The sequence below is a fragment of the Chlorocebus sabaeus genome, chromosome 22 (genome assembly GCF_047675955.1).
Source record: "Chlorocebus sabaeus isolate Y175 chromosome 22, mChlSab1.0.hap1, whole genome shotgun sequence".
NCBI lineage: Eukaryota > Metazoa > Chordata > Mammalia > Primates > Cercopithecidae > Chlorocebus > Chlorocebus sabaeus.
In genome coordinates this window covers 96,150,793-96,167,076 of record NC_132925.1, presented here as the reverse complement: position 1 = coordinate 96,167,076, position 16,284 = coordinate 96,150,793, and positions in this window count along the sequence as shown.

The window sequence follows — 16,284 nt, the reverse complement described above, 5'->3', positions numbered from 1 at the left end:
TAGGGTCTATTCTATTTCCTCTACTTTTATACATGTTTAGAATTTCCATAGTAGAAATTTAAAGAATAAAAAATAGGAAAAGAGATTGGATAAAGCCAGTATGGATAACTCTTTCTAGGCATAAAGAAAATAGAAAGTAGGTAATAGCTGGAGGGAACCCTCGTGAATAACCCAGCAGAAAGATGGGGAAAACATGGTGCAAGCGAGCACAGTTGGGGTGATGTATCAGCAAGGCTAAGGGCAAATAGGAACTCTCATATACTGTCAGTGGGCTGTAATAGGTACAACCCCTTTGACAAGTATTTTCACAGTACTGTATATGGCAAAATTGTAAGTGCTTCACACCAGCAATTTTGTTTCCAAGTTTCTATCCCACAGATACTCCAGCTTCAATATGCAAAGGCATCCACAAGATGTTCATTGCAATATGGTAATATTAGAAGTCACCAATCAAACATATAACTGATTAAATTATGCTACATTCATATGCTGGAGTACTATGCAGCCTTAAAGATTGAGGTAGATCTCTATATAAGTGGCAATGTGGAAAATTTCCAAAATATCTTTAATGGAAAACAAAACTACCAAAATGCAGAATATTCTTGTATACACACACATATGTAAATATATACATGCATACAGAATAGTGTGTCTACAAAGTTATATAAAGATGTACTTACACACACGCCCATATATATGTATAGACATTTTGAGGAGGATAAATATGTACATGGGTTTGTCAACAGTGGTTAGCTTTGGAGAAGGACAGTTCTTCCTGTTGGATATGCTTTTGTAAATGTTGGATCCTTACATATTCATTATATTTTAATGAAAACTGTAAAATATAGAAAAATCTTGGTTAGTATGAAATAGGTAGGAAAATAACTAAAAGGTCTTACTGTGCTGTTGTCTGTGTGTGGATGTGCAGATCCAGATTAGGGGAAGTGGGACAAGTGTTGAATGTATGGCAGGTTGTGAGTCTCCGTAATTTAAGTACTGGAAATAGAGCTGTAAAGCTGTAACTGGTCTGTCTGTTCTCCCTAACTAAGAAACACAGTCCCAATACAAAACTGCCCTTTTTATTTGTCCTCTTTCTTAAACTTCTTGAAAGGGGCAACTGAATTAGAATATATACTTCTCTCTCTCTCTGTATATTAAGCTTTGCCTCTCTATCTCTTGCCATCTCATATGCACCATTATATCTCTTCTGCTGTTTTCTCTAAAATCATTCCTTAATTTTTGAAAATGTTATATTAAGTTAGAACTAGTTAGCGTTTATTTGCCTGTTTGTTGTCTGTAGCTTGGCTTAATTAGATTAGCTCCAAGATTTAAAAATTTAAAACATTCTTACCAAGTAGTTTTCTAAGTGACATGAATAAGGAATGTTATTCTACCATGTATTTTAATCCTTAAAAAATGTTCTGTATGTTCACTTAAAGATTAAAAGATTTCCATGAGGTGCCTATTGTTTGAAAATTTAGAATAACCCAATCCTACTTTTTAAAAAATTAAAATGTTGTATTCATGTGAGAGAGGAGTCACTTGGCTAACAGATGTGAAGGCTGAGAGTTCTTAAGCTGGTTTGCCACATTGTATGATTCTGGACAGTGTCTCCAGGACAGGTCTGAAAACCTGAATAACTGGCCTGTCTCCTCCTTCAAAGAAATAGAAGTATTAGTCACAATGACCGGGGTGGGAAACAAGTGCATTGTTTATCAGGTTCATTAAGGGCTGTTTCCTAGTTTTTAACTTGCGAATGTTTTTATAATTGGAAATCACAGCAATGGAAGTGATGAAATGTTAAGACCAAGATACCAGACACGAATGACTGGTATTTCACCTTCCTGTGCCAACCAGCTTACTATATTTCTGTTGGGACTTATGAATGTCCTAACGATCTTTAACATACATCTGTTCAAGACTTGAAAATGCTGTTTTCCATGGGGTGGGAGGGGCACCAGGGTCAGGGGATATGGAGAGGAAAAGATGGCAGATGAGGGAAGCCAGGCATTGAGGATAACACCATGAAAGGACTGGACTCTCCTGCTGGCCTGCAGGAGACTGCTGAGGGACAGCTGTCCTGTCTGTGTGGCCTCTTCCTTATCAAAGTTTCAGTGATGACCTGAAGGAGGGAGCATCTTTGTGTTGCAGAATGACCTCTTAGCTTCACTTGGCCAGCACCAAAGATGCCAGCAACTGACAGCCATTCAGAACACCACGCCCTCAAGTGCAGCCTGTTTCGGCAAACATCTGAGCATGAGATGTGGATTGTGCCAACTCACAGAGCACTGAGGCTCAAACTCTGGTGTGCCTGAGTCATCAAGGCTGCTTGTTGCAAATACAGACTTGAGGCACTACCCCCAAGAGATTCTAATTCTGCAGATCTGTGGGTGGGGCCTGGGAATCTACATTTTAACAAGCACTCCCACCCTCAATATCTGACACAGGAGTGTTCAATGTTTTTGTTTTGTGGTTTATCGGGCAGTTCATTTGGTTGGACATTAACTACATATGCTGTCTTTTGGTGGCACTTGAACTCTCAGTTTAATTATTAATACTTTATCCTTAGCTGCAGAAATTTGGGGAGAGATAATATCCAGATTTTGGGGTGCCCTCTCTGGCTCTCCTTTCCAGGACTCCTCCCTCATTTTGCAGTGGTTGTGGCTGCCCTGAACTCTGCATTCTGGTTCTTGAAGCCAGAGGGCTGTTGGTTTTCTGCCACAGCTCTGCCCACCTTGTAACCCTGAGTTGCCTTCCCTCAGACTGAAAGCTGTAAAAGTGCTGGTCTCTATTTCAAATGTGAACTCGCTTCCTGAATCTCTTTACTTGTGTTCCTTCTCTAGTGTCTTCAGGTGGTGGTTTCTTGATATTGGCCACTTTATAGTTATCAGCAGGTGGGTTAGTCCCCACTGGACCTTATTCTACTGTACTGGAAGCAGAACTCTTGGATCACAGACTTTGAGAATCAGTCTTTTCCCAGTGTCCCTCAAGACTTGGCTAGGTGGAAGTTTACCATGCTGAAAGAATGCTTACATTTTATTTCTGTACTTTACCCTACCATCAGCCTTCTGTGGCCACATCTAGCAATATGTAGATACTTCACTTTACTCTAGAAATGTAAATGAGAATTAGCCAATGCAGGAAAAAATGGTGATGTATTTGTACTACTATTTTTTTTTTTTTTTTTGAGACAGAGTTTCACTCTTGTTGCCCAGGCTGGAGTGCAGTGCGCAATCTCAGCTCACTGCAACCTCCGGCTCCTGGGTTCAAGCAGTTCTGCTTCTGCCTCCCTAGTAGCTGGGATTACAGGCATGCGCCACCATGCCTGGCTAATTTTTGTATTTTTAGTAGAAACAGGGTTTCACCATGTTGGTCAGGCTGGTCTTGAACTCCTGACCTCAGGTAATCAGCCCGCCTCGGCCTCCCAAAGTGCTGGTACTACAGGCGTGAGCCACCGTGCCCAGTCGTATTTGTATTACTTTTAAAGAATGAGGCCCCAAATGTGGCTGGAATAAAAATGTTGTTTGCTATCAGCATCTTGTCTGGAAACCACCATTTCTGTCTCATCTATGAAACAGCTTCCTTGTAAGCCCTTCTCTGACTTTTGCTGACCTTACAGGCCTTGCTCTGCCCACCAGTGGCTCCAGAGCTTGCAACATTTTGTTGGCCCATTGTTCCTGAGGGCTCCGTCCTCTCTGGGATTGAATTCATGTTTATGGTTGGAGCCATGCTGGTTCATTGTAATCTAATAGCCCTAGTGCTGTGCTGAAAAAAAGCAACATGGCAAAATTCTTGAAAAATGCCAAATTCTCTTAAATTGGGAAAATTAGTGTTCTAACAAATTCACATAATAAAGTACCCTAATATTCTGCATCACTCAAAACACCAGGGCACCAACTGCAGGATAAGAGTGATGATCAAGTCAGCAACAGTCTTGAGTGATGAGTGTTTTTAAACTTCTACATTGCTGATGAAAACTATTCATGGTTCCCTAAAGCTAACCCATAAATAACTGTTTAAGAGGTGATGTTCCTGATATGCTTCCTCCACACCTCCGCTCTCCAAAAAATGATAAAGGAGGAATTTGGAAATAATGAGATGACATGAGTAAGGGATTTATTTGCTACCCAGAGACTGATGAAGTGGGACCTGGAATTCTGAGCATCACTGTTCTGTGACTGTTAATTACCACTGCGATGTCTGCCTCATCGTTCATTAATCTTTGACTGTGGGGACAGGAGCCAACCATTAAGTAAATCTGGTATCACACACATACCTATTAAGCAACCTCCACTAACAGAGATAGATCTGAGAACTAAGGAAGAAAGAACAAGGCCTGAGCGCCCAGAGTGGACACCAATGAGCCTTACACGTAAAGCCTGCGCACTTCGTGGTTGCCAGAAAGACTCAGAGGCCCTCCCTCAGCAATTAATCACTGCACTTCCAAATTGCTCTTTTTAATCTGAGTGGATTAGAATCCCATGTAAAAGTAAGGATTTCCTGGTTTCTAACATGTTTGCTGGGAGAGAGACTTAGCAAGGAGTAACAAAGAATAAGCTGGTGTATTTTCAAATATGAACTTTTAAAGTGTTTGTGGTGACTCTAACCATAACAGCCTGAGACAGAGCTCCCAGGAGGTCCATCCTTGTGGAAAAGCAATAGTTCTCCTCCCCAATAAAGGGAGGAAAGCAGTAGTTCTCCACCCCGAAAGGATGCATAACAGTAGCGACCTCGTGGTGAGGTTGGCAGAGAATATACGACGGGGAGCTTGACGTGTGAGAAGTGGAAAGGAGGTCATCTTGGATGATTGGAGGACAACGACATCCCGCAGACGATGACAGGGAAAGCACAGCACTTTTACAAAAGGCGCCACAAATATTTCATCCTTACCATCTGTTCTTTGTGCCTTATAAGATTTTGGATTTCATCCTAAGGGTAACATGCATTTATGGGGAGAGTGAGGGATAGGACTGAGTAGATTTGAGATATATCTCCAAAAACCATCTTCATTTTACCAAAGAGGAAAATGAAGCCCAGAGAGTTAAGTGACTTGCCCAGGATCATACAGCTAATGAGTAGTCAGCCAGGACACTGGAACCAAAATATTCCCTTTAGAGTTCTTTTTATTTGTATTTATTTCTTCATAGTGTTGCCAAATGTCAGTAATAGTGTAGGGTTGGCCTGCCATGTGTTGGAGTGGGCAGGATCTTTGGTTGACAAAGGTAGATAATTTGTCTAGCCAAATTTTGAGATATCACAAAGCTACCAGTGCCTTAGCCAGACAGAAGATATGTTCAGAATCATTACAAGTTGCTGTATGATAGAGGTGCTCAAATAAATGTTAGTATAAGGCCAGCACTGTATTCCATGCTACAGGGATTCCAGAAATGAAAATTAGTAAGGTATAGACTCCTTTCTACTGGATCATAAGCTATTTAGGAGTCTATTTCTGTCTATAGTTCCTTTGTGTGCTCCTGTTAACTATACTGCAAAGTAAACATATTGTATTGTTGCAGAGGGAGAGAGATTGCATCTGGCCTGGGAGATCAGGAAAGCTGAAGCAGGAGGTGGCATTTGAAATGAAAGACTTAGAAGCTGGTGATTAAATTCTGTTCATCTTTTATAAGAAATGACATTTATGGAACACTTATTGCATGCTTGGAGCTTTGGAACAATCTTTCATTTAATCCTTCTAGCAACTCAATGGGAAAGGTACACTTGTTTCACAGAGGAGGAACCGAAGGCTCAGTTAACTTATTGGAGCAATGCTATTGGTGCCCCACCTGGATGGCCTTTGCTGGGCCAGCTTCTCTTGGTGTTGGCTGCTGACTAGTTCACACCAGCCTTCTCCTAAGGAATACTCTTGGCTGATGAGAGCAGTCATACCTGGAGAGGTAATCTGGAAGGGAAAGTCAAGGAAACCTTGCTGACTAAGTAGAAAATATGCAAAACACTAGTGAGAGACTTTGGACTTCCTGGATCTATCTTCCATCTAATCGATAGTACAGAAAGAGAGACTTTAAGGTTTTTTTGTTTTGATTTGTTTTAATGGAGAATAGAAAATAATAATCCTTTTTTTTTTTTTTTGAGACAGGGTCTTCCCCTGTCTCAGAGGCTGGAATACAGTGGTGCGATCAAAGCTCACTGCAGCCTTGAACTCCTAGGCTCATCATTCAATCTTCCCTCAGCCTCCTGAGTAGCTAGGATCATAGGCACATGCCACCACACCTGGCTAATTTTACTTTTTGGAGAAATAAAGTCTTGCTATTTTACCCAGGCTGGTCTTGAACTCTTGGGCTCAATGATTCTCCTGTCTCAGCCTCCCAAAATGTTGGGATTATAGGCATGAACCACTGCGCTTGGCCTAATCTGTTTGTTTGTTTGTTTGTTTTGAGATGGAGTCTGGCTCTGTCACCCAGGCTGGAGCGCGGTGGCGCAATCTCGATTCACTGCAACCTCTGTCTCCTGAGTTCAAGCGATTCTCCTGCCTCAGCCTCCTGAGTAGCTAGTACTACAGGTGCGTGCCATCATGCCCGGCTAATTTTTTGTATTTTTAGTAGAGACAGGGTTTCACTGTGTTAGCCAGGATGGTCTCGATCTCCTGACCTCGTGATCCACCCACCTTGGCCTCCCAAAGTGCTGAGATGACAGGCGTGAGCCACCGCACCCAGCCCTAATCCATTTTTTAAGTGAATTTCCTTGTGGCCCCAAGTGGTGAGCAGCAATAGTGGGAGAAAGTTCACACACAGATATCACCTAGTATAATTTAAACCTCCTAAGAATTCCAAGGATCCTTGGCTAAAGCTAAGGTGAAAATTCTACATATTGCCAGAGGAGACATAGAAAGTTTCAACAGACTGGGACTCAATGGTTTATCTTCCAAATGAGAACTGTCTACAAAGTTCTAAATTTGTATGAAGGAAAATGATTTTGAATTTAGAATTCTATATTCTGTTTACTGTTATTAAGAGTGAGAACAAAATAACAGTGTTCTTGAACATGCAAACACTCAAGACGTAGCTGGGCATGGTGGCACATGCTTGTAATCCCAGCTACTCGGGAGGCTGAGGCAGGAGAATCACTTGAACCTGGGAGGCAGAGGTTGTGATGAGCTGAGATCGTGCCATTGCACTCCAGTCTGGGCAACAAGAGTGAGACTCCGTCTCAAAAAAAAAAAATTAAGAATTTCAAGATGGCAACTGCAGAGCATTAAAATAAGTGTGGGACCCCTCTGAATGCAGAGCCCTGTGCAGTTGCACAACTCACGTGCCCAGGTAGCTGAGAAAACTCTCTACCCGTGAAATTTTCTGGAAAAAAGAAAGCATTTAATTCAATAAAAGGGGTGGGTGCAAGACAAAACAAAAAATGATCCCAGTAAAACATTTTAAAGAAATTGTTTTTAATATTCTTTATGAAGCTTAATAATTTTTGGAATACCATTAAGAATAGAGGGGAGGGCTTGGCACGGTGGCTCATGCCTGTAATTCCAGCACTGTGGAAGTCCGAGGCGGGTGGATGAATTGAGGTCAGGAGTTCAAGACCAGCCTGGCCAACATGATGAAACCTTGTCTCTACTAAAAATAGAAAAATTAGACAGGCAAGGTGGCACGGGCCTGTAATTCCAGCTACTTGGGAGGCTGAGGTAGGAGAATCGCTTGAACCGGGGAAGGGGGAGGTTGCAGTGAGCTGAAATTGCACCTCTGCACTCCAGCCTGGGCGAGGAAGCAAAATCTGTGTTTTAAACAAACAAAAAGAATACAGGGGAGATGTGTACTTAAAAATCATACACATTAAAATTTGATAATTTCAGCAACATAAAAGAGATGGTCAAGAGGTAAGAGAAAAGTAAAATGCAAGCTTAAAGTCTTGTTAGACTCAGGGGCAGGGGATGTTTAAATACTGATTAATTAGAACAAATTATATTTTAAAAAATGGATTTAAATATATAAAGCACAATATTTAAAGGTAATTGCAAAATTAGTGACTTACGGCAACACACATGTATAACCTCATGGTTTCTGTGGATCAAGAATTCAAGCATGGCTGAGCTAGGTCCTCTGCTTCAAGATCTTTGCATGGCCGCAGTCAAGATGGTAGCCAGGGCTGGGGTCTCAAGGCTGGAGCCAAGGCGATGGCCAGGGCTGCTGGGCTTCCTCATTGAGTGAGGAAGGACATGCTTTCCAAGCTCATGTGGTTGTTGGTGGGATTTGTTCCCTCCAGCCTGATGGATTGAGGTCCTCAGTTCGTAGCTGTCCATCTGCTGAAGGCCACCTTCAGTTTGTTTCCATGTGAACCTCCTCAGCATGGCTACTTCCTTCATCAAAGCATGTAAACCAAGAAGGCAGTGGAGAGTCTAACAAGACAGCAGTTACAACCTTGTGCAGTGTAATCATGGAAGTGACATCCCATGGTCTTTGCTGGATTCTGATGGTTAGAAGGAAGTCACAGGTGTCATCCACACTCAGGGGTAGGGGAACTCACAAGGGTGTGAGCACCAGGAGGCTGGGATCCCTGGGGGCCGTCTTAGAGCTTACTACCACACTCATTCATAATAAGGCCTGTCAGACAAGGGAGACTTGGTCATACGCCTATATAAAACCTCTTCCAGTCTCCCTATGGTTGACAAGGTGTCTTGCTCATAAGTGTCAGTACCTGGTGTCAGGTGCTCTCATATAATCAATCACTATTTGTTGAATGAACATATGAATTGCTACAAATAAAAGCAGTTTTGAAAAAACAGTTTGGCGCCATTAACAGGTTTTTAATTTGCATTGTAAAATGGGTTTGGCAGTTTTGCATATTAAAAGGTCAAAATGTCGTGCCATGAAAGATAAGACAACAGCTTAAACATTCCAGAAGAAAATTTTCCACAGGACGCCCTTGTTTGCCTTTCATATCTGGATTGTTGTCATAGTCCTGCCATCAGCAGCAATTTACATTTGAGTCACATTTCTCTCTTGAGGAGTAAATATAGTACAGTACTTCCCTTTAAATGTCCCTTACTCGAGGAAAAAACCGTATTTGGGGTACATATTTTCACAACCATCCTGGCATAAATTTTAAAATCCGTGTGCACATGGGTGGTGATTGCATCATGTTAGGTCCCTCAGAGAATGTCTTTAAGATGACATGATTGAGAATCGATTCATTAACACTGTTACTATTTTTTCAGGGCTCATTCCGCAAAACCATGTCTGAGAGCCAGGAAGTCTGGATTCTTGTCCCAGTGCCCCAACCAATGAGCTGAGTGGCCTTGGCAAGTCACCCAGTCTGCACTAGTTTTCTTGTCTGTGGAATGCTGGGCTTGGATGAATAGTAATTCAGGGATCTCTCCGTCTGCAGTATGCTTTCTGATGACCATGAATGGGTGCTGTCAGTAAATGCCTTGGTGCTCTTTACGGGGCTGGTGCAACTACCCACAACCGTCAGGAAGGTGTCCCCTAGTGGCTCATAGCTGTTTCCTCTGCAGAATTGCCCTTGGCCAAACAGGTGCTTCCTCACCTGGGAGATCACACCCCTGCAGCCCACGATTGACTGACACGTGGGTGTAGAAAGCCTGCCCTCTTGCCTCCACATGGGACGCAGTCTGTGGTGCAATTCATGTTCCTGGGCACCTGTGGGACTGGCCTAAGTTAGACTCCAGATGAAATTATATCCTTACTTAGCTCTTTCCCTCACTCCAGCCTATTTCTCTCTCCTCGCTTTTCTTGAGAGCCCCCAAAACCCAATATACAAGAATTCTTGTCTTAGGCTCTACTACTAGAGACCCTGATCCAAGAAAGTCACCTTATAAGGAAGGGCTTATGGGTATGGGATTTCTTGAATTTTCTGGAGGATGTAAGGTCATCATGAAAATGGAGGATGGTGAGGTGTGAAAACAGAGAGGAAGCCTTAAACCAGGGATATTCAATCTTTTGGCTTCCCTGGGCCACACATAAAATACACTAACACTAACGATAGCTGATGAGCTAAAAGAAAAATGCAAAAAAATCTAATAATGCTTTAAGAAGGTTTACAAATTTGTTTTGGGCTGTATTCAAAGTCATCCTGGGCTGAATGTGGCCTGCAGGCCATGGGTTGGACAAGCTTGTCTTAAACTAAAGCACTGGATATATTTGAATAAATGTGCAGTCTTTAGTTTCTAGAAAATCTAGTTTGCATTTGATGTGATGCTGAAACCTCTAAGTAGAAACACCTGCTCATGTCCGGCTCAGCGTGAGTACTCACTGAATAATTATTGAACCAAATCATGCTGAATTTCTAAAATGAGGCCTAGAATTCCTGAAGATGTTTGATTGTAGGAGAGAAGAGTTTGGGGGCACAAAGGAGAGAAAGTATTAGGTTGGTGCAAAAGTAAATGCAGTTTTGGCCATTAAAAGTAATGGCCATAATTGTTTATATACTATAAAGAGAAGTCTGGGCTGAGGGCTCACTCTGTCCCAACTCCTCTAGGAAGTATGATGGAGATCAGGACCAGGGGAAGGCAATGATCCGAGGTCAGTCTTAGCAGGTATGTCTAGACGGCAGGTGCCAGCATTCTGGTAGGTTTGGAAACCCCTCTTCTGTACCCCCAGCCACCTCCCACCATGCTGGTAAACTTGACAGAGGAGGCAGCTCCCTGCCTTTCTCAGTGTCTGGGGAATGACAGCAGGTGCTCTCATTGTCCCATAGGGACAAGGCCAGGGCTTTGCTAACCTGGTACCTGGTGTGCTGGGATTTATGGTTCAAAATGAAACACTCTGCATTCCCCTCCCCTCCCCTCCACTGCTTCATCCATACCCAACCTTCTCAGTGGTTCTCCTCCCACCTGACTTTTGGACTTGTAGTTATTTTGTGTGTCCTTATCCTCCCACTACTGAGTGGTCAGATAAAGCTCAGAGGGGTTAGTTCTGGATTTTTCAGAACAAGGGATGGGAGCCATGGCAAGGAATTGAGATGCTGGGCCAAAGAACAGAAGTCCCCACCCCTACGCCAGCCCTGGGTGTTCTGTGGATTTGAGATCCGCTGTGGCCCGTCCTGAGCTGGAGGCTTTTCCCTGAGGGGCCCCATGGGCAGAGAGGCTCATCACCCAAATAAAGGTGACACAGTCTGAGGGAGGCAGGGCCTGCGGTGGAGAATGTGGCCTCCCAGGCTTGGCCACTCCTTCAGAAGTGCGAGGGTTTTCCAGGGTGAGAGTTGATGTTCCTAACTTCAGCCTTTGGCCATCGGGGAGACCTTTATGACCACAAACATCTGTCAAAAATGCCCTGTCCACCTCCCAAGCCTGTCAGGGATCCCTGGCCTCATCCTCACACTGGGATGGGGAGAAGCCTTGATGGTAAGCTGGGAGATGGGAAAGGAGAGAGGAAGAAGATAAAGAAAGGAAACGAAGACATCGATCACTGAGTGGGTGATGGCTGCATGCCACCTGCATTCTCGTGACTCCTCTCCTCTGACCTCAACAACCCTGGGAGTCAGAAATCACCTCTCAGACCTCAGTTTCCCCACACATAAGATGTACTGAATAACCAGCTGAGGGTCTCATAGGCCATTTCGCTGATCCTCGCAACACCCCATGAGGGGTGCTGTTATCCCCATGAGGCGACAGAGCCTGGAAAGGTTGATTTGCAAAGAGATGAAGCCTATCACAAATCTAGGTGTGTCTGACTTCGTTGGTGATTTTGGAGCTTTGGGAGGCCCTAGGCCAGATGGAACAGGCTGGGGCTTTGGACAACTAGATAAAAGAATAAAGATGCTGGATCCCTTCCATTTAGAACTGAGGTTGGCCCACATTTTCTGTAAAAGGCCAGATAGTAAGTATTTCAGGCTTTGCAGACCATAGGGACCCTGATGGAACTACTCAACTCTGCTGTTTTAGTGTAAAAGCAGCTAGATGTAAATGAATGGGTGTGGCTTTATGCCAATAAAAGCTTATTTACAAAACCATGTGGCCAGCCTGTGAGTCAGAGTTTGCTGACCTATGGTATAGACACATGACGTAAATGAGTCAGAAGAGTTTGGGGTGAGACAAGAAATGAGAAGGATTAAGGTTATCAGAGCACTGCATCATTTATCTCAGTCTGTATAAATGGTGTCACCCTGGAATGGTGCAGTATACAGACTGCAAAATCATACGTTGTAGTCTTGAGGGTGAGATAAAAAGAAAGCAAGTCTTACAACCTAGACTGTCCTCTCTGGGAATGGTTAAGTGCTAGGACTCTGGTTTTTGGTGGGGTGACAGATTGAGAAATAACTTCAGAAAGGAAAGTGGGAAGGCCACTTGCCTCCCCAAAGGTATCACGTTCAGGATAATCAGCTTCTGGTTATCAGAAGAATGCAGGGTCATGTGATATCCTATTCCCAGAGGGTGAGGAAGGGAGACCACCTAATGACCTGGCCCCATGGAATTTGGCCTCCCTGCTTCGTGGCACCTATTCAGCAGTGCTCCACCGTGGAAGCAGGGTGTGACTGGGTCTGGCATTAAGTAATGACAGCCCTCTGGGGCAGAACCACACATCTAAGAATCGACTAAGCCAGTCACAAGTCTCACTTCCTTTGAACTCCATTCCAGGGTTCCTAGAGCAGTTGGGAACACCGTTCTGTAATCAAACTGAGTTCACCTTTGGGCACCAGCTGCTCCCACAGACCAAGGGCAGGACAAAGTACAGAAAAGAGATTGAAGAAGGTGCTGCTTTCTGTGAATTTGATCCGGACTAGAAAAAAAAAAAAAGATGGAAAACTAATTCCTCTGACAAGCTCTATCTGTTGGCAAAAACCATCATCAGAAGTTCTGCTCTGGACAGGGGAGCTTGTCCAGCAAATACTGGGACAGGAGTGCCATGCTCCGAAGTTGGGCGCTAAATGAGGCAAGGCTGGAGAAATGGACTTGGAGTCAGAAGGGATATGTCAGTGAGAGCCTAAGGGAGGTATCAGTGGGATATGTAAAAAGCCACTGCTTTGGGAGAGTCTGGCCTACTCAGCTGGGTCATGTGCATCACCTATCAAAATACCCAGGCCTAGGTCCAGTGAACACAGCAGCATCTCCACCTACTGCTTTAAAAATTCCTGGGGACCCATTATACTACAATAGCATTCACACTGCTCACCCAGAAACTTAAGTACACTTCTCATCTCTTGTTGTGACTCCAGCCTCTGAATTGGGCTGTAGTATTCTCAGGAGCTGAATGCGTTGCTCAGGAAAGTTTATGAATTGAATCCCACCAGGGAAGAGTAACCAAAGATAATTTAAAAAAAAAAAAAAAAAATTCTCCTGGGAGGCAGAGGTTGCAGTGAGCAGAGATCGCGCCATTGCACTCCAGCCTGGTGACAGAGCAAGACTCTATCTCAAAAACAAACAAACAAACAAAACAAAACAAAACAAAACAAAACAAAACAAAAAATCTATAGAAAAAGAAGCCCTTTTGCAGGTTCTGAGACCTGTTCAGGTAGCCTGCTCAGGTAGCTTCCTCAGATGGAGGAATGCAGTGGATTGCAGGTTTCTAAAACTGGTAATGTAGCAGGACGACATTTGAGACCTTGTTAAAACTTCTGAGGTCCCGTCTTCTGAATTAGACTCTCTTGGACCGAAGGCCAGGAATCTGTATTTGACAAGTTTCCTGGGTGACCTGGATACACAGCCTGGTTTGGGAACCCTGGCCTGGAGACCTCCCAAGATTTTTGTTGGCCCTAGGGCAGAGCTAATGTAACGACTGCTCCAAATCATGCCCAGGTTTCTGTTTGTTTTGTTTTGTTTTTTTGCTTGGCTGTGCTAAAGCCCAGAGAGGGAGACAGGGAGCTCAGGATTAGGACACAGCTTCTGCCTCCACAGATCCCCAGTGCAATGTTTAAATCATGGTACCAGCTATGATTTACGGCAACCATCGTGCCCTCCATAGACGCATATAGATTGTTAGAGAAACCAGCCCTTGAATGGTAAAGCAGGAGAGTGACTAAGAGTTGTACTAGTGACTTTTTTTACTTTTATTTATTTTTTTTCTGAGACGGAGTCTCGCTCTCTTGCCCAGGCTGGAGTACAGTGGCGCTATCTCAGTTCACTGCAACCTCCGCTTCCCAGGTTCAAGCAATTCTCCTGCCTCAGCCTCCTGAGTAGCTAGGATTACAGGCATGTACCACTGAGCCTGGTAATTTTTGTATTTTTAGTAGAGACAGGATTTCACCATATTGGCCAGGCTGGTCTCAAACTCCTGACCTCATGATCTGCCTGCCTCGGCCTCCCAAAGTGCTGGGATTACAGGCATGAGCTGCTGCACCCGGCCTGTACTAGTGACTTTTTAAAAAAATTTGATGCTGGTGAAAATTCAACAGAGCTGCACTTGCCACTCTCAAACTAAATTGGTATAATGGCTCATTTGTTTCTTTCTGTATGTGTTTCAAACGCTATCAGCAAAGCCACAAAATATACAGAGAAAGATATAGAAAAGAAAAATAAAGCTTCAAATGGAAGAATAAGGAAATATGCTGAAACATGAAGTAAATATGGTGCCTAAGTAAGAAGTGTGCAAGGCTAGAATGATTGTAATCCATATTCTAGTGGTCAGTACTGAGATCATATGAAATACATAAGTAGACATACAAACTAGAAATATATTTTAGTTTACAATGAAAAATGTGTGGTAATGGAAAGAGAAGATTAGATCTACAACAAAGGAGTCAAGTCACTCAGGTGGAGCATTTTTTAAAAACCAAGCTATAGGACTATTCAATGTTTGATAGAATTATCCACTGAGACCATCTGGGCCTGCAAGATTTCTTTTTGGGGAGCTTTTAAATTACAAATTCAACTTCTTTAATGGTTAAATAGTCCTATAACCATTAAATAAATTTAATTCAAATTTGAAAACCTCCTGAAAAATAAATCTCTTCTGGTTTCAACTCTGACCTGTAAAGAACTTGGAAATTGTTACTCCTGTCCTCAAAGAAGATAAAAGCCCCTTCCCCCTAAAAAACCTAAAAATCAGTGACTTTTCTTGGACCCATTGAAGAACTGAGGTCACAGGGCTAACTACCACTTCAAAATCTGGAGAGGTAGGCAAATCCACAGATCTTAGCTGAGGTCTGCTTCCCTGGAGCAGAAGCTGCTGGAGACACTCTGGTAGGAACGCTTACATGGTGATTTAAAGGAATTGCCGGAGGCTGAGTGTGGGCAAGCATGAGAGTGGGAAACTCTTGGGGGCTGCAATTTTAGATGGGGGGCCATAGTTCTGTGGGTTTTACCTTTAGGGACCCCATCATCTCATGATGAAGAATCAAGAAAGATCCCACCGGTTCTGGCTCTGGTAAGGGGAAGGAAAAGTAACCATTGTGGAATACACCCAGTGTGTTCTCCATAACAAAGGAGAGTACTCCAGGAAAAACTTCACCAGAGCCTTAGCTCACCTGGAGGATGGGGCCTTTCCCCAACTCAGCACACACTGGCTTTCCCAACTCCCCTAAGGGCCTAAGGGCAGGGAGGGGTGGGGTGGGGGAAGCAGGTGTTAAAAATCACTTGTGAAGGTTACATCCATAGAATATGTTCCCTCCCCAATACCTTATAACCACACTAGCAGTTTCCAGTATAATAATAATAACAATAATAATAGTAATAGATTACAGCTGAAATGGTCACAAGACAGACTCTGTCTAGAGAGTGGTCCTTAGGAAAGCCAAAAGACAACAGGGGAGTCAAGATATTGGAGAAGCAAAGCCTCTGGCCCGTCTGGCTTATCGGTGAAGTCTTGTTCCAAAGGTGAGAAAACTGGCTCCCATCACCCATCATCCATCCACTTAACCATTCAGTTCCAATATAGATGTAAAGCAGTATCGGCATTGTTAACCTGCATGGTCTGGAGTGAAAGGATCAAGGTTGGTCAGATTCCTGTGCTCAAGAATTTGAACTGAGAAATGGAAAGAATGACACAGTTGATGGAAGCTGAAGGTGAAAGAAGCCAAGAGGTAGGATGGAGGCCATGATGGGTCAGGTGGGCCTCTCAAGTTACAAGTAAAGAAGAGTCCTTGTATAGACTAGTGATGTGATTGCAGAGGGAAAGTGTGAGCCAGTCATGCTCAGAGGCCAGGGCAGACTCAGGGAGAGGCTGAGTCCTTTTGATGGCAGATTGCTGGTGTGAAGGGGCGGGTTCTTTCTGCTGAGGTGCCCCAAGCTGCTGTGACTGGAGCAGGACTGAGTGACCTCGAGAACTTGGCTGGGCTCTGGTCTTCCCTGCACCCTTGCAAGGTGCTTGTTACTATGATGGCTACGGTGCATGTTTATAATACACTCCCCTACACACACACACACACACACACACA